Source organism: Strix uralensis, chromosome 3 (assembly GCF_047716275.1).
Source record: "Strix uralensis isolate ZFMK-TIS-50842 chromosome 3, bStrUra1, whole genome shotgun sequence".
Lineage (NCBI taxonomy): Eukaryota > Metazoa > Chordata > Aves > Strigiformes > Strigidae > Strix > Strix uralensis.
The window spans coordinates 125,620,721-125,642,279 of NC_133974.1; the positions used below are offsets into that span (position 1 = coordinate 125,620,721).

Sequence of the window (21,559 nt, forward strand, 5' to 3'; positions counted from 1 at the left end):
AAACTACCACCCTAAGAAAGCGAAGAACAGCAAAGGCTTTCAGTGCTGAAGGCAGAGGGTTATGCATCACTCACACAACAAAGAAGACACTTGCAATTCTGCTTCCACAGGGGTTCACCTGTCGTGCCAGGCATGGAAAGAGATCTGAATAAAAAGCCCTGGAAGGAGCTGAGGCACTTAGGGCAGCACCTGCACAACATCCCTCTTCTGCATGCCACAGGTGATCTTCTACATGTAGGAGTAAGAAACACAATGCACTCTATCAACTAGAAATGCTAAATAATGTGGAAAGGGCTCTGTAAACATGTGACCTTTATTTATTTTAAATTAGTTTCCATATTGCTGAAAGCAGAGTTTCTTATTACCCAGATCCCAAGTAATTATTGGTTATGGGAACGTTTCAGTTGCTTTCAAGCAGGTCCTGCTGGAAGCAGGTGGCAACAGGAAAACACCGTGTGCCTCCCCTTCCACGAGAAGTAAAACCAGATAAGGCAGAATTGTATTTCAAGAGAGCTGATTTATTGTTTTGCTTAGACTGAACATGGTAATTTTTTTTATCCCTGTCCTTTCTGAACTGGTCAGCACCAACATATAAAGGAAGACACAGAACAGCACCTTCTCAGAACCCAAGCTACCAAATACCTCATGGCTGGTGGGTTTCTTTGCAAACAGCAACAGCAATGCTAAATGTTTCAGTATTCAGCCTTCATTCCTTGGTGGTCCCCTACTCTTGAATGTAAAGGAAACAATGCTGGTACTCTACAGATGTCGAGGAGGTTACAGCAGCAAACAAATCTGACCTGAGCTGGTTTGGGTTGCCAGTTTTGTCCATAGCTTACATTTTATCACTCCAAAATGGTCAAATGCCAGAGGTGGGTGAATAACCACTGGCTACACAAAGTCCAAGTCAGCCTGACAGGTGCTTGGAGTGCTTTACCAAAAGGTATAAATACCAAGTATTATTAAGTGACCACTTCTGGGGCAACGGGACAGAAACAATTTCACAGAATCACAGAATCATCAAGGTTGGAAAAGACCTCGAAGATCATCCAGTCCAACCATTAACCTCACACTGACCATTCCCAACTCCACCATATCCCTCAGCTCTGTCAACCTGACTCTTAAACCCCTCCAGGAATGGGAACTCCACCACTGCCCTGGGCAGCCCATTCCAAAGCCCAACAACCCCTTCTGGAAAGAAATACTTCCTGATATCCAGTCTAAACCTTCCCTGGCGCAACTTGAGGCCATTCCCTTAGTCTCAGCTAGCACCAACACTACAATGTACGAGAGCGTGCTCACCCTCCCATAAGGCTGCAGCCTTTACAAAGGAGGGGGAGCAGGCAGAGCGCCTGAAAACAGAAAGGGAACAGGCCCATGGCTCTGCACAGAGATAACAGCCCTCCAGCTGCTTATTTAGCCACAGTCAGAATGCATCCCCATTTTATGAATCTGCCAGCATGCAGGAAAAAAACATGGGCATGAAACCCCTTGCTCAGCAGATGCAGGACACAGGCTTTTCATTTTCTAAGACAATATTATTTTTATATGCAGTCTTAGCTGAACTCAGGAGTCCTGATGTATTCATACTCACTTCAAATTCCTTGTCTACTTTGTCCAACTAAAGACTGAGCAAAGATTTGGGGCTAAAGACTCTGATGGACTGCAGAAACAGGGGGACAATGATATGTTTGTCCATTTTGTTAAACCTGAAGACTTCAGAGATACAAGACTTTTCATTTACAGGCATTATTTATTGCCAGTGGGGTTCAGGATGGTAAGGTCTTCGGAGCTTAGAGACTCAGAGCTTGAATCTTTTTTTTTTTTTACTTCTACCTATTTTATACTCTTCATATCGGGATAATTCATTCTGATACACTGCAAGGAAATGAGTAGAAAACCCTCAGATTCCTGACTAGGTTAGGGCTATACTAAACCTTCCATGGGCAAAGATCTAGGCAAGGGTGATCCTACTCTGACAGAGCAACGGCAGTAAGAATGTCATTTAAAGATAACCAAAGTCAAAGAAGGAGATGTCAAAGGACTGGGACAGAGTCTTCTGGTTTTCAATTGCAGCTGTCTCCTCTGGAGTATTCTCTGAAGGGATTTTACACAGGAGCAGCCCATTAGCTGTAAAAGACCATGCACAAATGCCTCAGAGGAAAAAACCTTCATGCAGACAAACAGTATTAATCACCAAAAAAGCAGGCATCACTTGCTTTTCTTTTTGTCCTTTGCAAGAAAAGAGTAAATACATACAGGTAGTCGTACACAGATTTATTCCTGACCTTCAAAATGGTTTTAATGCCAATGAGTCCAAAGCCTACATATGTGTGTTAGGTAGATATCACTGCAGCTTGTTGCATTCTGCCAACAGAGCAACTTAACACCTATAATCCCTTGGGAGACTCCTCTCTTCCAGAAACCATTGCCTTGGTAAAACCATGATTCTGTTTTTTCATCGCTGAGTGATACCAGTGCAATGGGAAACATAAACAGCACCTTCAGGCACCAGAGAAGATCCTGTGGTGGTGACGTTTGCTTCCTGGGAGGTGAAATGGTTGAATTCAACATCAAGGTGTTAGATCAGCCAAAAAGAATCACGGGAATAAAACCAATACTCAAAAGCTCACACAAATGCTGTATATTTCCCACACACTAGCACTAGCTGCCACAACTGCAGAGATTATTTCCTGTTCTTCATAGGACTCACTCATTCACCATCATATTTTCTCTAAGCAAATTTTGACTTCCAAGGGAAACAAACTTGGAGACTGCTGCAGAGCCTTACCTAAAGCCAGCATTAGACTGGGGTCCAACACAGCTCTGACCTACTGCTATCTGCTCCCTCATATCAGTCCCAGTGCAGAAAAAGAAACGGTCATCGTTTACCTCAGGATGTAACAGTCCAGCCTATCCCTCAGAAAGCCAGGCCTGACACTTTTCATGCATTAAGCTTTCCCACAGGCAAGAATGAGCCTCCAGAAGCTGAGAGATAAGTTTATAGTGCAGTGATGACACTACACAAATAAGAGAGAAAAACACCACGGACACTTACTGCACTGGGCCCTGGGGCATGCTTGTAGCTGTGCGATGCTACCAGAACACACATTAACAAACAGAGCAATAACAAGGTAATAATTGTGATGGGGAAAGGAACCTATCTGATCCACTCTTAAACTGAATTAAAGGCACCAGAGTAGCTTGCATATAACAGAATCTGACTCAGGAGAAACTGGTCCAGCTCTGTAAAAGCAAATGAGCCCCAAGGCAAACCTGAGCTTGCAGTGACTCTGTCATGCTTTGTAGAGGGTTATCACCCTGGATTTTTTTAGGTAGCACAGAGATGTAGCTCTGTCTGCCTGCATCTCTGTCAGATTGAGAAAGGGCGACTCTCCAAAGAAGCGGCCTAGCTAGTAACGGCCAAAGCAGAGATGTGTAAGTAACACGGGCCTCTCTGAAGGCACAGCCTGTAGGATAATTTAAGCATGTCTTGATGGTGTAGAACTGCAGAGTGGAAAAGTCTTCTCAGTGTAACTTGCTGTCAAACTGCATCTGAAAACATTTATATGCGAAAAAAGATCAGAAGACTCATGGCTCAGCAGCCATGAAGCAGATGCACCATCCATCCCTGATTGGCTGGCCATGAGCAAGAGAGGAATAGGTCAGTTTGCAACAGCTAACCCAGCAGGTTCAGTCTACATCTTCCTCATCCCTGAAGCAACTCTGCAAAGGGCCATCTGATAGCAATCGAGTTCCATCAGAACAATTCAAATAAAATGATCCCAGAACATACAAGAGGACCTCCTAAAGGGGGAGCAGCCATGTATTAAAATGCTTACATTATTTTTGAACGAAAGCTGGTTCACATCACACCAACTCTCTGAATAAGAACAACAAGCATGTGACTGGTGAGAGATCTCTGCAGTGCTCCTGAAACTCCGTCCTGCTCCACGTGATGCTATGCACGGGAGTCTTTGCTCCTTGAAAAATTCAGGCTACTGCCAACAGGTTTTGTATCAAGAATTAGTTGCTGCTCAGAGAACTGTGAATGATCTCATAAGCTGCAGCATTTCCTAAGTGAGACAGGCTGCTGAGGAGACAGAGGTCTGATTTTGGGAGATAGCTGCATCACTAGCAAGGGTCATGCACCTTGGCTCCTTCACAGAAGAGAATTTGCTGGAAACTCCACCCTGTATGGGGTAAACAGCGAGTTACTGAGGATATGCTCTCTGCCCAAGGGATTTCTTGCTGGAGGAGACAAGTCCCTTTGCAGCAAAATATGGATAAATATGGATAAAATATGGATTGTGGCCAAATTTGGAAATAATTATATCTGCTCTGTTCACATAACATTCCACAACTGGGCAACTGGCCCAATGCCATTTCCATGCAAACTGATTCTAAGTCGCCATCAGTCTTTCATTTAAATTCACTGAACTGCTGACTTACATCTGACCGAGCAGACAGAAAAGACCCCGTGGCCTACATTATAAACAATTCCATAAATACAGGGAAATCAAGACAAAGCTGCTCCTTTGAAACATCTGCCAATCAGCTTGTGCTGGAGGACACTCTTGGTGGTTTTGGTACTGTTTGGAGCCATGTTTCCAACTAGCACTGCCTACATGGAAGAATGGGGGTATGAGAATTCCTCAACATCGAGGTTTGATCTCAGATCGCTCTTTGGTTAGAGAAAGGTACAGAGCCCAAGCTGGTGCTCTGAAAATAGCCCTCCCTCAGCTACGGTGGGAAACAAGGCCCCTTGCAACAAGCTCTAGACCCTATGAATTGATAGGTTTATTGTGCTTATTAAACTTTTTTTCAGTTCAGTGGTTAAAAACTGAAAACCATGAGCCAAATTCACCACTAATGCACACCCCCTGAGTTCAATAAGGTTAGAGATAGGGTGGCTGCAGCTCACTGCTCCCTTGACATGACACAGGCCGCACTTAAGACTGTACAGCCAGTGCAGAGAGATGCAGGGAAGGGTGAGGGGAAGCGCTCCCTGGCAAGGGCTCCTGCAGAGCACATCAGTGACACCATGGAAGCCTGCTGGGATCATATTTGCTTACTAAAACCAAGAAGCTGGTTCAGAGACAGCACCCTTTTCCCAGCACTGAAACCTAGTTAGCCATGATTTAGAGAGAGGGTTCCTACTTAGAGCCTAGTGAATTTAAACAGATTGCTCAGGCACACGGATTCACCTAATCTCATCTTTCCTAGCTCTCCTTGTGGCAACAGAGCTGGTTCAGCTGCTCTCAAGAGATCTCCGTCTGATCCTGGATATTGAAGGGATAGGGGTTGGACTTCTCATCTCCTCAACTGCCACGCTTTGTAGTTGCCTTTGCCATTCTGTTGTTTCCCTCCCTGACCAGTTCTCCACACTCCCTTCTGTTCTTGGTACAAATGTCAGGGGTTCAGTCTTGCTTCTCTCTGCTTGTGAGACAACAGCAGGGGACCACAGGGAGACCAACCCCTCTGTCTGACGGTCTCATCCTGACTGCTGGGGCAGCCAAAGGCCGTTGCACATAAGACTCCAGGGCAGCTGGGGCAGACAATACTTCTGTTAGCATTCAAAAACATTTTGGCTATTTGAAGCATGGTATTTTCTCTCTAGATTCTGTCTTATTGTTTATAATTTACCTATGACAACCCTGGCCATATCTGGTCCTAAACCACCTGACAATCACACATATTTCTCGTATAAGAGTTTTCCAGAAAGCAATCCTGTTCTTCTGAGATCTACCCTTGTTATGTGCCTACATCCCAGATGCTTTGCATCTCAATGAACATTGATCAAGAAAGCAAACCCATTGCAGAGGATAAAACTGACATATGTGGAACTGAAAACAGGCAACAGATACAAAGACAATGAGAAGGATTTTGACAACTATCTGCAAAAGGAGCTACTTTCCTTGCATGGCAGTTGCATTTGAGACAGAAGTCATTAACCCAGAAAAAACTTAGCCATATCCATTTTAAAACCTGTAACTGAATCCTACTTTCACTTACATTTAATGGACATTTTGCCATTCACTGTAAAGACAAAGGGCATGATCTGAAAAAAAAAAATCCCAAATTATTTTTATTGAGATGCATCACTGCCAGTCACACAGCACTGGTTCATGAGGAAAACTTGTCGAAAACATCTGAACCAGGCACCTGAATTTCACTGACTGTGTTGACATATAGATGTGAAATGAACTTGTGTGATTACAACAGGATATTGCAGGTCTTATACATATACAAAAACAGCTCTAGAGGTAAGTTTTGATGTTCCTAAACCTAAAAAAACCCAAAAAACAAAATAAACCCCAACACTCTGAAATGCCTTAGAAATGAAAAAGCCTTAAAATAGATGTTAATAGAGATTATGGGCACATATGTTATTACCCTGAAGAGCTCAGTATGCAAGAGACTGCTGTAATAGTCCCCATCACATACACATAGTTAGTAGTTTGTACCTCAGAATTTCCTACCAGCTGACCTACAAGGGTGTTTGGAGACTTTTGACTCCTGTCATCACAGAAAGGAGCTGACACACATGGAAGGAGGATGGCTATGGAAGTCAACTCACCTTTGTCCAATAAATAAATTGGATCATTAAACCGGAGTAACAGTCTTCAACTATTTTTAGCACTTCTCATCTTAAATGTACAAAACTCACGAGCCATGTCTCTTAAAGGCAAGGGACTGTCTTTAAATAAATATTTTGGATTTCTTTTCTTATTGGTTTTCTGCATTTAGAGCCTGTATTGAAAAAAAAACCCAATTAGTCACACTGGAAAGCTTTGCTCTGCTACTGAGACAGCTAGAAATCTTTCTTTCCTGCTGACAGTTGAGGTACTCACACAATACCATCTTCTAGGAGAAGGGAGTATCTTCAGACCCGGGAGGAAATAGTACGTGTTGCCTGTACATCATTTTGGCTGTCCATAGCTTGCCGAGCTGCTACACTTGTCAGCCGTTTCTTCCTCTCAGCTTGCCTGAGCAACACAGATAAATTAGGGCTGAAGTCAGATTGTTTTCAGTCTGAACTCATCTTAAAGTTTGTTTTATCTCCTTCACACCTGAACACACCAGCACTGTTAACAACTTGCCAGTTTTTGCCAGGTACATTGGTTTGTCTGTTGTCTCTGTTGACAAGCCTTGCCATCATTAAAATGTATATACACTAAAATACACTTTGTACACACTGATGAGTTACGTGTAAAAATATGTTGAGGCCAGGTGTACACATAGGATTGCCACAATGAAGTCATTAACTTCTGCCACTTTGAGGATGTGGTCTAGACCACAGCAGTAAAATGGGTCTGTTTTGACACTCATGAGCTGGTTAATCCACTGGTAGCCCTCATACGGCAGGAATGTGAGCCTGCATGTTCATTTGATGCTCCAAATCAGCTGCAAACATGGTCAAGACTCAGAAAGGAGTTCCTTAGAAGAAAAAAACCCCAAAGAAAACCCAAAAAACCCTCCCAACAAACACTGTGGAGTATCAACAACCCTATCCTTGCCCAAATAAGTCTGAGCTAAAAAGTCAAAGAACCTACATGCCCTTCAGATGTAGGAGATTTCTAAGACCCACCTAAAATAACTGCCATTTCATCTGTTTTCTGTAACTACATAGTATTCTTTGTAGTTAACACATTTAGGATTGTTTAAGGACAGTTCTGAGATTTTTAATGGCTTATGAATCACAAGAAAATGGGCTGCCTTCTCACTTTCATAACTATGACTTCAGTAAGGACAGCTAGGGAGATTTGTAAAAAGTAATATCAAACTTGCACTCCAAACAGAAGATTTATATGTTCCATCTAAAACATATGTTATAATGTCTTATATTTTATGCCATTGCAACTAGAACAGATGGAGACAGTTCTTTCCTTGAAGAGACGCAAAAAAAGCTAGAACACCTTTGTTGGATCCCCAAAACAAAAGAAACCAGTGCCTGGTCATTCTGCTTGCCCAGAGGTCAATGCTAAAGGAAGTAGCAGTGATGCAGAAGATATGGGCATATGAGATGTTTAGGAGTATCTCAGGGACTCTGAAAATATCTGAGAGGTGCTACAGTCCTGGGAGGAAACAGAGACCACCACATAGTGGCTGACACCTAACATGGAGAGGCCAGGCTCAGCAAGTTCCTTTCCTGTCAGCAGAGCAACACAGGAGGACCACATGGAGCAGGAATTAATTCAGACACTATTAGAACTCAGGGAATGGGGATCCTCAGGACCTCTGCTGCACAGCCCAGGTGGGCTCTTCACAAGAGGGTCCCTGATGCAGTCAGGGGCTGCTCTGAGGCCTAGAGGCACTCCTGGCTCCCTCAACTGCACTTCAGCCACAACCCCCAGCAGCACTACAGGCTTGGGGAGGAGTGGCTGGAGAGCTGCCAGTCAGAGAGGGACCTGGGGGTGTTGATTGACAGCCAGCTGAACAGGAGCCAGCAGTGTGCCCAGGTGGCCAAGAAGGCCAATGGCATCCTGGCTTGAATCAGCAATAGCGTGGCCAGCAGGGACAGGGAAGGGATCTCACCCCTGTACTCGGCACTGGTGAGGTCGCACCTCGATGACTGGGTTCAGTTTTGGGCCCCTCCCTACAAAAAGGGCATTGAATTACTCGAGCGTGTCCAGAGAAGGGCAACGAAGCTGGTGAAGGGTCTGGAGCACAGGTCTGATGGGGAGCAGCTGAGGGAACTGGGGGTGTTTAGGCTGGAGAAGAGGAGGCTGAGGGGAGACCTCATCGCCCTCTACAGCTACCTGAAAGGAGGTTGCAGAGAGCTGGGGATGAGTCTGTTTAACGAAGTAACAAGCGATAGGACAAGAGGGAATGGCCTCAAGTTGCACCAGGGAAGGTTTAGACTGAATATTAGGAAGTATTTCTTTACAGAAGGGGTTGTTGGGCGTTGGAATGGGCTGCCCAGGGCAGTGGTGGAGTCCCCATCCCTGGAGGTGTTTAAGAGTCAGGCTGACCCAGCACTGAGGGATCTGGTGGAGTTGGGGGTGAGGTTAATGGTTGGCCTGGATGATCTTCAAGGTCTTTTCCAACCTAGACGATTCTGTGATTCTGTGAACTCCAACACAGACGAGAGCTCTGCAGTGCCCTGTGGAAGAGCTGGGCAGTCTGTACTGATTCTGCATAGAGGCCAGGGCACCAACCACTGCTCAAAGAAACAAGCATCAGCTGCTCATAGATCTGTTTTACCACCTTTGGAGGCCAAAGGACAGATCAGCAGTGGAGTTTAGTAACAGGCAGCTTTAGTAACAGTTCATTCTCTGTTCAGCTGCAGCTTTATTTAACACAGCTAACAGTGGCTGCAGAATTTTTCTTTTACTAACTGTTGCCCATTTAGAAGCCAGCGGAAAGTGCCTATTATTCATTCAGCTAGCTTTGATAATGCCCACCTTATGAAACCACAGCCACAAACAATTTTCATGTAAAGCTTTTGAGGTTGATTGGTGAATTCAGTCAGACAAGCTCTCTCTGCTTGATAATGCAGTAGAAGGGCTTATTTCAGCTATAATGGTCTAAGATAAATGCAGATTTACTGAATTAAAAACATTTTAGAGAAATGTGCCAATTCCGTTTCATATCAGGATAGGAAAAAGTCAAAACATTCTGTGAAGATAAATAGCAATGGTTTGATTTCCTGTTTTCAATTTGCCTGATTTTTTTTTATATTTCATTTCCACAGAAAAATTTAAATTAGTTAGCATTGCACTGACAATAGCAGAAATGAAAGCCTTTGGCATTAGTGAAATGAAATGATCTAGTGGGTCCAAAGACCATTTAAAATTCGTTCTATGGATAATTTCAAATCTTCAAATGTCTGGTTCAATTGTGAATTTAAAAAAAAAAAAAAGAAAGAAAAAATCAAGTATGATAATTTCTCAGGAAACCAACTATCTAGTTTCTGATCAGCATCATTGCCAGACACAGCAGAGAAGGAAGCAAACTGCCTGAAGTTTGAGGATTTATTTAGTCTTTGAGTAGAGCAAGTTTCTTCCTCATACACTGAGTGGGGAAGCCAGAAAAAGCTTGCACTGCCAGGAGCCATGTTGTACTGTACATATTTTTGAAATTAAAGGGGAAAAAAAAGAAAAAGAACCGCACTAGCCACTGCTAGCGATCTTTCAGAAGATATTCTGCATTACACCACACAATATGTGGTAGAGCTTACAGTATAACTAGAAGTTACATCCAGGAACCGCACTGTAAACTTCAAAATGAGAAATAAAAAGCTAAATTGTTTCCCTGTAAGTACTCAATTTTCCTGAGAATTATGAATGACTAAGTTTAATGAGGGACATGGATGTAGACCATAACAAGGTCTCCCTGCCATCCTCAATTCCCAACCTAGGAGGAGCGTCTGAGCCTCCAGACCTTGCCGGTTTTTGGGAGACGGCCTTTCTAAATCATCTTGACACCACAATACCTTTTCTATTTGAGACTCCTAGGAAGGCTGCGCCCTCTCCTGACAGTTTAGGACGCAGCAGCAGTAACTGATAAAGCCACTTTGCGGCAGCTAACAAGTCCAGGCTGGACCTCGGAGTTACCAAAACCAGTCCTGCTGGACTTAAAACCTCTATTGCACTATGCAGAGGGGCTTCACATTGAGATAGATATCTCTAGATTCCAACGTTTTTTTCACCATGCTGTAAGAAAAGAAATTGCTTGGAACTATACGCTTTAAAAAAACCAAACCACCACCATATGTTTGAAAATGGATAGAACACCACCCTAGAATAATCTCCAAGTAACATACAGTGTTTACAATCCATGCAATTCTGTAAAGGAAACTTTCATATGTTGAAAATATAACCTTGAAATTAGTATTGTAACCCATGGATTCCATTTCACAGTATTAATACATAATATGGCTAATGCTATTATAAAGAGTCAGTCTGCCTTCATAAGCAAATGTAATCTCCTTCAACCAGCAAAGCTTACACAGGAATGACTGAAGAAATCCCACACATCTTGTCAATCATTCACACTATGCCTAAGTGAAGATCACCTTCATTTTTTTTATGTGGAACGCTTACCCCTCATCTGATCCTGCATTCAAGTTAAATGAATTTCACAGACTCACAACTGCATACTGATTAAAGCTTCTGGTCCTAGAAACTACTGAATACCACCAAGAGAAGGAAATTTCCCTCTGGTCAAACTGGCAGGGACCATTTGGAGGGATTTTCTGCCTTTCTTTGTAGCCTAGGATATGAGTCACTTCCTCAAATCATCTGGGAATTTTACTTAACAAATTTCCTTCTATTCTAGGACCTAATTACTGACACTGTCAAACTTTCTGTCTCTCTTCCTGTGCTGCACAGTTCTGCTTGTGGCTTTGGTCTTTTCCACAAAAGGGCTTTACTTTTTTTTTTTTTTTTAGGGTGCTAGGGCTCAGGTTGCTGTCTGGGGAGTTTATGGGCAGTGTGTTTATTCTGTATGCTCATTCAAATCATTGATACATCAGCTGTATAAGAGAAGATAATTATTAAATTACCTCCTCTAATTATATTATTTACAATAATAAGGATGATTTGCACTCATGGCCAATGACCACCAACTAAAGACAGCTGGAATGGGAAATGATTTTTCATGGACTAACACTACACACTGAAGTACATTTTGGGCCTCTGGAATTTAATGGCTACTGCCAGATATAGGAAGAAACAATCTAGTTTGTCTGTTCCTTTACAACAAAGTATTTCACTGCTTTTACAGATTCTTCTCTGCAACCTTACGATTTGTAAAACACATTGGGTGAAGGTCAAAGATCTTTGACTGCTAAATTGCCCTACCTTCCAGTTCCGTCACCGCTTCTCCTTCTGTCCTGCCAAGCCAGTACAAGCTTTATGCTGCATTTCTGATACTAAGCTGAAAAAAAGAAAACCACCACCAGGTGGCAAAATGTAATACTCATACAGCCTCATTAATAGTCACCTATGATTATCTTCAGCTACTGTAACAGGATTCCTAATGTAATAGAAACATTATAATAATAACGTAATTTCCCCATGCTTCACAAAGGCCTTATATTGCTTATTAAATTAGCAGATTAATTACAATTACTCTTAAATACATTTGAGGCATTTTTATTCCACAAACCTATCCGAAACATGAAAAGTTCTATGAATAGTCTTGTTTTAAGCCTTCCTCAGCCAAACTACTGTGTGTTTAAATATATGCTTAAGCCTCTGTAGGAACAAAGCTTTACCATTACACTTTGATCACTATTTTATTATTGTAATTTGCCGGCATGTTGTAACCACTGTACAGTGTTCAGTTCACTATTGTCAAAGGATGAATGGCAGGCTTTGCACATTATTTAAAACCATGTTATGCATTTTTAAAGACCTAATGTGCTGGTAGTTCTGACAGTATTCACCAGTACAGTATAAACAGGTATTAGAAAACATCAAAAAAACCCCAAAATATATGAAAAACAGAAGCATGCGTTGTTATTCCTCATGACTTCAGTGGTTTTGCTGTAAATGTTATTTTATCTACGAGGTCAAACCATTGTCTACTTGCACTCCTTGGGAAAAAAGACAAGATACATATTAAAAGTTATATTTAAATTATTTAAAAGATAGGGTATTTCCCTGTATGCCTTTTTGCAGTCTTTCTACTCCTTTCTACAGAATTTGCACAACCAACAAGCAAACAAAACCGTAAAAAGACAGTTCAAAAGCATGGTTTGACTGATGTTGCACTTACAACTAGCCTATGTACACACCCTCCCTATGAACCGTAGGCACGTTTTTCCAGAAACAAATTGGTACCAAGCTACTCTTTGAAGGTGATAACTCCAGCAGACCCTGATGCTTACAAGCCGAGGTTTCTGCACGATGCAGAAAGGGCCTCTGGGGACTCCACCTGGACTAAGCAGTTTGCAAACTCTGAAGCTGAAGAAACCTACCCGGTGGCCACAACGAGACATAAAAGGTGGAATAGTGGTATGGCAGCCTGTTCCAGAGGTGGGTCTGGAAACAGGGTCTCGGGATCACACATACGGGATCACACTCCTCCTCTCCCCCAAAACTTCAAAGGGGCAAAACTTTGTAGTAAAGAATTTCCAATGCAGAAATGCTAGCCTAATCCTCAAGACTTGGAAATGAAACCCTCCCACAGCGCGGGCATAACCACGATCGTGCTCGCGGCGGCGAAGCTCCGCTGGGGTCCTCACCCCGGTGCTACCGGTACCACAGCGGCGGTACCACCCGCGAAGCGCAGCCCTTCCGTCAGTTCGCTCCCGCAACCTCCCCGCACCGCCGGCCAACTGCCAGAAGGGATTCGTCCCAGATTCCCCATTTCTATTCTGGATGGTTTTTTTATGTCACCGCCTGTTTTCAGAGCTTCTCCGCGGGCAAACGCCCGCACAGCCCCGGCCCGCTTCACAGGGATCCCTGGCATCGAGCGCAGGCAGCCCCAGCGGAGGGTTTCACCTGGCGCAGCCCACACGACAACCCTGAGGAGAAAGAAAAAACAATAATTTTTTTTTAAAAAAAAGAAAACACCTCATATTGCCTACGCCAGGACGCGGAAAACACCGCAACCCGGCGCTGCCCTCTTCCTCCCGAACTCAACATGGCGGCTGCAGCGTCCCCCACGGCATCGCCTCACCCCTCGTCCAAGATGGCCGCCCTCCGCGGTAGAGGTGGTTTGCCAGCACTCAAGATGGCGCCGCGCGCTTAAACCACCGTCTCCCTTCCCCGGCGGGGGGGCAGGTGTGACCGCCGCGGCGTTAGTCGCTCGTTTATTCATTTATTTACGTGCCCGCCCCACCGGCCACGGCTGGAAGTGACGCGGCTCCGGGGGCGGGGGCGGCGCGGTGCGGTGCGGTGCCTGCCGGGAAGCCAAGTGGGCGGTGGCGGGGCAGGAGGCGGTGGCCGCCGGGAGGGGGCCGGGCCGCAGCGACGCGGTTCCTGTCGCCGTGACATGGGTTCCCCCTCGATGGCGGTTGCCGCGGGAGGCCTCAGATAACCGGCCGCGTCCCCTCTCCCCTTCCCTCCCCCTCCCCGCCCGCCGCCATGCCCGTCCGGGCTCCGCCACCCCCCGCGCAGCCCGAAGGTAAGAGACGGTGCCGCCGCTACCGCCGAGAGGGGGGCGGCTCGTTTCCTCTGGGCCTGGCCGGAGAAGGGCACCCGCTGCCCCGCGGTGGCGGGCGGGGGACCCTCGAGGCTTCCCCCGGGGGCTTGCAGCGGCCGGGGCCTCTCAGGGCATCGCTCTCGGGGACAGGCGGCGGGGCCGGGCCGGGCCGCCCTGCCAGGCGGGAGCGCTGGGCAGCGGCGTGAAGCCCCGCAGCGCTCTCCCTCGCCGAGGCGCCGCTCCCTCGGCTCGTCCCGCCGCGGCTGGAGCGAGGGGCCGGGGCCGGGCTCGGAGCCGGGCGGCTTTGTCCTTCGGCGGCGGGGGTCGAGCGGCGTTGTGCCGCTCCTCGCAGCGGGCCGTTTCCCGTGGCGGCTCCGGGCGGGGGGCAGCCGGCCTGGGGCGAGTGCCCCGCGTTCTCGTGGCGTTCAGCGGGACCGCAGCTGGAAGGGAGGGCTCGGGGGTGAGGGACGGCAAGTTAAGCTGTCGTGTGTGTTTGGCTTCTCCTGACAAGCTTTTTTTTTTTTTTAAGGGGCGTAAACCGTGTCACTTACTCAGTGCATCTGAAGACGACATGCTAAACCAGAGTTATGACTTTATTTTTTTTTTTTTTTTAAGAAGTAATGATGTTCTAAAATGGGACAAAATTGATGAAATGTTTGTTAGGTCCTGATACTTCATTTTACTATTATAAGTGGCTACCTGATGAACCAAAATAATCTTTTTCCTTAGAGAAGGCAATTCCTTAAACCAAGGGTTAAACCAAGGGTTAAACCTTGGGATTCTGTCAGAGCCTCAGTAAGTTGACTTCTTGATGGTGACAGCCCCTTCCTTCCAGTTTCAGCACAGAAATTGAAACCTTCGCAAGTTTGACGCTTCTTTTAAAGCAAACATCTATTCACAAATGAAGGGAGTGAGTAGAAGCAGCATTGTTGACAAGAGCTGTATTGCGTTGGTCATACAAGTTTTGTTCTTGTGCATGGTTTGCAGCAGGATGTGCATCATTAGAACTGATTTCTTCAGCTGTTAAGTTCATGGTAAAGCGAGTTTGGATGCTGGTTTTTAACTGGGGTGGTCCTTGGAGATTGAACAAAATTAAAAGTATTTCCTCCTTGTTTTATTCTCTGGACATATGAACTAGACTTGGAAAACCAATTAGCCTACTTTAAGCGTAAAAACGTTAGGTTATATTGTCGGCACACAGAAGTTTGTATGCACGCTCATACAGCTAATGCATAGGTAGTGGTTCCTCTTCCCGAAGTTGGAGCTGTACCTGGAGGAATATAACATTAATTGGGAGCGCTGGGGGAAGAGGTGAAGTACCTGTGGCTACTGAGGAGTTGTTTGTTTGGTTTGGGTTTTTTTTTAAAACATTCCTTTCATGTCAGTGGAAATAAATAGCATAAATTTGAGGATATGAGAATTTAAACTTTAAAATACGAATTAACTGTATAGTAAAGGGACTTCAGAAAAGCTGATGTGGCTATGGTGCTTCCATTCCACATGATGTTTGCATAAAGTACATGCTGTATGACCTTCTAAGGTCATGTGAAAGTATGACCTCTTCTTTTTACTTCCTTAATTTGTTTATAAGTAAGCAGTTGAAGGTTCTCGGCCTCAATAGATCAGTTCATGCTGTCTGATTATTTTATTTTTTATTTTATTTTTATTTTCTTTTTGTTCAGGTCATGGTTTTGTTTAGCAAAGGATTTAATAGTCTATAAAATCCAGTTATACACAGTGAATTATTTGTGTTATGTATTTCTGTTGATAAGGCAGTGTGTGATTTTACATTTATACTTTAAAATTTCTTTAGTAACTTACTCAGTTAATGAAAGCATTTTAACACCCTAATTACATAAAGTAATATTCTGAAGCTTTGAGTACTTTGAAAAGACTTGTCTTTCACAGTGGAAATGATAGAGCAGCTTAGATGGACTTCTGTCAACTCTTTGCCCTTTCCTCTTGAAATATTCATAGAGCTCTCCTTGCAGATATGTAGTGGTATCAACTGGAAACACAGCAGTAAAGAAACCCATGTTGGATCTGTTTTTTTCACTATACTGGGCAGCATAATCTTCTTTCAGATACTCATTATCTTTTTCGACAAAATGTTCATTCCCTTCTGTGCTATTGTACTGTTTGACAATTTAAACTACGTCTTCGTGAATGTTTCAGTGCAATGACATGCTAACCTTTTTGTGGGGATTCAAAATACTCATAACTTTTCTGGATAGTCCTCTTAAAAGAAGTGGCTTAGATCCTACTCATTGCTAGGTTTCAGAAATATTGTCTGTTAATTTTATTTTTCCTTTGTGCAGAAAACACACTCTGTAAGCTGCTCCTGTGCACACAAAAAAAGGCCTTGAAATGTGCCTTGTTTGAAAACTGACAGCCTCATTTCCAGTAGACTTTCTTCTGTGCTAATATCTTTAGCAGTTAAAGTTTTGGATTGAGGAATGCTTCAGTACCAGTTGCAAGGTGATGTAATGAGTCTGCTTCTTTAAGGCAAATAATTTGGATTTTTCCAAATCCAAGACTTCTGTTTTGGAAGAACCACAAAGAAGGGCAAATCTTGTCTTCACTTTAGTACGTTTGAAAGTAGCTGCCATGGGGAAGGAAATGTGAAACCTCAAGTTCATATGTCTATTGAAAAGTGGTGGAAAATATAAGTTTACTCTTTGGACTATTTTTTAATACGAGATAATATCTGTTGGTGGGATAAATGATGACTAATGTAAGCCTGTTCTTGCTACATGTGTTTAACTTGCTTCAGTTAGATTTTTCTTTTTTTTTTTTTTTTCCCCTCACCTACTTGTTCTCTGCATGTTGAAGAAAACATTTGTTCACTTAAAAACAAGCAAAAGTTTGCAGTAATGGAAGGAAGACCTATGGTTGTTTTCCCTCTGCAACTGTATTTCCTCTGCCAAGCTATGAGAGAGCCTTCCATATAAGAGTGCACCTCTGGGCAGTTGTAATCTGCTCTTTACTTGCAGTCTGTGAAGTTTGAAGGGTTTATATGTGATGGAAAACATACTACTCTGGAAATAAATCTCCGAGAACAGTTGACCTTAGGTAATCTAGTTCTAATACTTTCTAATCCAGCATCTTTTCGTCTTAATTTAGAACAGGGTTCCCAGCTAACATGTTTCAGGGTAATATCCAGAAATACATTTTCTCACTGAATTGAACACTGTTTTAAAAGGAATTTGAGAAACGGTAAGAATGAAAACATACCAGTTATGTGTTACTTATGGCATCTGTCTTTACACATGGTATGGATGTGTGCTGTACACTGGACACAGATACAGTGTTCCCACAGAGCCAGATTTTAAACCTGATTGACTTTCCCAGCCAGATGCATTTGCCTATATGAATTAAAAACGTGCTTGTTCTACTACATTTTCCCTACCGTTTACGGATTTAGGTACAGACTGTCTTTATCTGCAGCTGTTAAAGCAAGTCAGTAGATTTTGAGTTGAAACATTAAATTTTTTTGCTTATAGTAACTTTATAAAAATAACCGGGTCTTTTAGTTTTAGGGAGGTGATGCTTGGTTAAAAAAAAGAGTTTAATGAACTAACACAACATTTAGATTCATATTTTTCAAATGTTCCTCTGATTCCATAGCTAAGCCAAAATAAAATGCGGAGAAGTGAAACAGCACGACTAACTGAAAGTGCATGTTTGATTGCTTCTTTATATAATCTAACAAGTAAGATTTAAAGGAAGATATCTATATCCCAGACCTGTTTAAATTGCACATTAGTGCTACCTAACTTAGTCTTCCTGTATTGTCAGTGATGAGAGGAAGAGGAGCACGTCAAAGAGATCTGAATCTTGTATAGGCTGGATTGTCTGAGGATGCCTGGTGTTTACTGCCAGCCTGGGGAGGGCAGGAGGACAGGAAGAATGAGTTGCCAAAGATAAGTGCCTCTATCCTGATGGCAGTCTCCTGAATTTTGTTACTTTAATGTTCATTTTACATACAACACTTTCTAATAGAAGGTGTCTAGCATATTTGATGTTTGTTGAAGCCACAGTAATGTATACTGGTATTGATTAATTCCAAATGTTGGGTAATGAGAAATAAGGCTTAGATATATTTGCCTTATTGGAACTGGAAAACATTCTTTTCCTCAACTCATATATGTCCAAGCAAAAAAAAAAAAAGTGCTTTGAAACTTCTGCTTTGGGTAATGGACCTTCTGGCTGTAACAGCATTAGATTTAAAATTGAAAACATTGATTTCTTGGAGGCTTTATGAAGTAAACATTTTCTTGCTGGATTTTGTTTGCTGGTAACTTTTTCCAAAAATAAAAGTAAGTTTGTTAAACCAATTTAAGAATATATTGACTTCAGCCTGGACAGTGACTCTCTCTCTGGATTGGATTTGGGTTGTAGAAATGCTATTTTAATAGACCGGTTCTCCTTATTTATAATGCCCTTCTAGAAGGAAGTTCTTAGATGCAGAAAGACTGTAAATCCATTTTCCATTGTTCATAAGCCAATGAAAAAGCAAAGTTATAACAGAAGAGGACAGCTTTTCCTACTGGAAACCAACATTTTGCTGTAATAAGAAATCTAATTCTGGTCCGTACTGCGGTATTTTTGGTATCTGCTTGAGGAATCCCCTTGCAGTAGAAGAGTTAAATGTTCTTGGAAAGATCAGATGCTAGCAGCTAATGATTTGAATCCCATCTCCTTGCCATGCAAGGCTTTTACTGTAGGGCATTTCAGGAACATTGTCATTTCTGTCATGGAGCTCTTGATCCTGCCATTTCTGATTATTTTGTTTTCTTTATGCTTTAAGTGATGGATTGCTTAACTCTGCTTTCAGAATAATCCACAGCTGAGAGGTTATCCATTGTTTTGCTAATGTTTGTCTCAAGTTAAAGGGAATGTTGTGCTCTACAAGGAGTTTCTTCTTTTGAATTTACATGCCTCAAGTATTTCTTTAGAGATACTCTTTGTTTGTGGCCTCCTAGTTTATGTAGGTCTTATGTAAGAGCCAAACACGCTATTTCAAGTTTTGCCTTAGAAGATACGCAGAGAAGGAACTATTTATACCTGCTTTTGTGTATTGCAATTACATTGTTCTCTTTGCTGCCACGTCTTTGTTAGACTGTTGCTATTATTCTACAAAAAGGTAATGAACAAGGATGTGATCCGTGTATGAGGAAAGCAGATACTGTTCCCTATTTACTGCAAGCAAATAAGAAGATACCCTGGTTTGACAGTAAATGTTTTAGAAACCTAGTTAGTGACTTGAGATAAAAGAAGGGTATGCATTTTGTCTTTCTGAATCTTTGCCCTATCAAAACTTAAGTTGACTACTACTTTTATCTTTTCCAGCATTACTGATTTCTGTTTTCTCTCTTCTTTTGAGTGTTTTAAATTGAGTTACAGTCTTAAATTCTTTTGACCTTAGAAAAAAGATTTAAACCAAGAGCTACAGTAACAGAATTGAATCTCCAAGTTAATTAGCAATTTTTTTTCTTTAAAGTAAAATGTCAGTATGTACTCTTAAGTGTATTGGTGGATTACATTTATAGTATGACTTTAACAGTGCTCTTCTATTTATGATACTGAAATTTGTGAAATTCCTTCATAACGAATATAAAAAAACATGTGGAAGCAAGAAGTTAACTAGTGATTTCAGCTTTTTTAAAAAAACAAAACAAAGGGGTAAAAGACTGCAGAAAACAGCATCTGAAAGAACACAATTCTTTAACAGCTTTTTTCTGGAAAATGTTGGACAACAGCGTGTCAGGAGAAATTGATGGAAATCTATTATCAGTCTAACAAACTATTGTCATCTGAAAAACTTGCTGACACTTGTCGACATAAATCTGTGATTGTGGCTAAAATAATGCAGTCTAAACATGAACAGTTAAACTATGTCAGAATCTTCACTTCAAGGTTTAAGGTCTGATGCCAGAAAGCTGGGTTATTGCGTATTACATATCATAGAAGTAGCTGCTCTGTTATGTGCAAGTAAAAACTCTTATAATTTCCTTCAAAGAAGAATCCTTGCTATATAGCATGCTGAAAAATTGTTGGTTTCCATTTGTTTAAAATTTGCATGTTTCAAGAATGTTTAAATGAACAGATAAGTTAGTGCAAAAGTGCATGTTAATTTCATAGCTGACTTTTAAATTTGGGAGCCAATTCCCTCAAAAATATGGAGAAGGTAAATAATCAGTGTATCAGTCATAAATTTGTTCAAATTCTACTTTGAGTTAAATCATGTTTTGAGTCTTGACCAAGAATATGTCTGAGTTGGGTATAAAGTACTACAAAAGATGAAACCACGGTTCCAGCTCTTAGCCCCTGTTTGAGATGCCAGACAAAGCAGGGATTAACTAAGTGCATTAATGAACAGAGTTGTTGTTCTGTCAGACCTGTGGCTTTTCACCATGTTAATGTTCCAGTGGACAATAATGAATTTGATTCAGTAGCTTATGGTTGGCAGGTGGAACACTTCTGGAAGTTGAAAAAGGGGATCGTAATGAAATTCTTTCTGAAGAAAACTACATTAAGGATAAAAATTCCCATGCTGTTTTTATATTGCAAGGAGAATTGGGATTATGCCCCATTTAAAAAAAATCACTAATTATTACTAATTAGTCAGCCAAGGGGAGGGGGAATACTGATATGACTTTCTTCTTTCTGCTACACAGAGTATGATATTCCTTTGAGTTAACACAATTAAATTGTGTTAACATAGCAACCTGACACTCATATATAATACAGATTCTTACATTTTGGAGCTCTCTAACTTCAGCTTTCAAAATGCATCTGTAACATCATCAGAAATAGCTGACATTTTTTTAAAAAAAATTATACCGAAGTCCATACAATTGATTATGCAGTTGGTTCTTATAGGTTAAATTGATTAAATGTGTAGTAGACTATCAAACCTATGATCAGATTTTTAAATGCACAACTAATGTTCCTTGCAGATCCTGTTTTGGCAAATGTTATTGAAACATACCTAGAGCAGAGTATTGTGCTACTGGGCTGTTGTGTAAATGATCCTTGTGATGTTTTAAAAGTGCTTTGACATGAAAAATGGAAGGAAGTTTCTCTTCCATGGCAGAAGCTGCAGGAGAGAAAATTTTTAGATGGTCAGATATCTTCCTACATGTTTGATTGGGCTTTTGCAGTCTGTTTCAGCCCCCATGCAGCCTCTTCATGTTATCTTTGTCCTGTGCTTGTCCCTACTATTCTTGTTCCTTGCCTCCCTTTTTTAATGTTAACTGGAAAGAAGAGGAGTCTTATAGGTAAATTTCCTTTGACTGTGATGCTGCTGTCATGTTATTCAGTTCATTTTCTGAATGCTGCATCTTCGGGTTTTTTTAGATCATCCTTGCCTCTGAGGATATTCTCGACTCTATTATGATTTATTTTTAGCTGAAGTTAAGATGATAATACAGTAAACGGTCAACAAAAAAAATAGGTA

At 42.2% G+C, this 21,559-nt stretch overlaps 1 protein-coding gene and 1 long non-coding RNA gene across 7 annotated transcripts in view; one reads left to right on the forward strand and one right to left on the reverse strand.

Annotated features, from left to right (window-relative positions):
* The window catches only part of LOC141941488 (uncharacterized), a 25,823-nt gene extending 11,998 nt beyond the window's left edge, over nt 1-13,825 (reverse strand). For 2 of the 3 annotated variants that reach the window (XR_012628352.1, XR_012628350.1), the window contains exons 1-4: nt 13,633-13,824; nt 11,808-13,477; nt 6,855-6,989; nt 6,581-6,753 (exon numbers count right to left, since the gene is read on the reverse strand). This is a non-coding gene — a long non-coding RNA (uncharacterized LOC141941488). Of the gene's footprint in view, nt 1-6,015; nt 6,062-6,580; nt 6,754-6,854; nt 6,990-11,807; nt 13,478-13,632 lie in introns of all 3 variants that reach the window. The other variant, XR_012628351.1, reaches the window with a different exon arrangement.
* A 3-nt stretch (nt 13,826-13,828) lies between these two features.
* AFTPH (aftiphilin) overlaps nt 13,829-21,559 on the forward strand; it is a 48,045-nt gene continuing 40,314 nt past the window's right edge. For all 4 annotated transcript variants that reach the window (XR_012628349.1, XM_074864326.1, XM_074864327.1 and 1 more), the window contains exon 1: nt 13,829-14,079. The gene's annotated coding sequence lies outside the window, so the exon portion shown is untranslated. The remainder of the gene's footprint in view (nt 14,080-21,559) is intronic.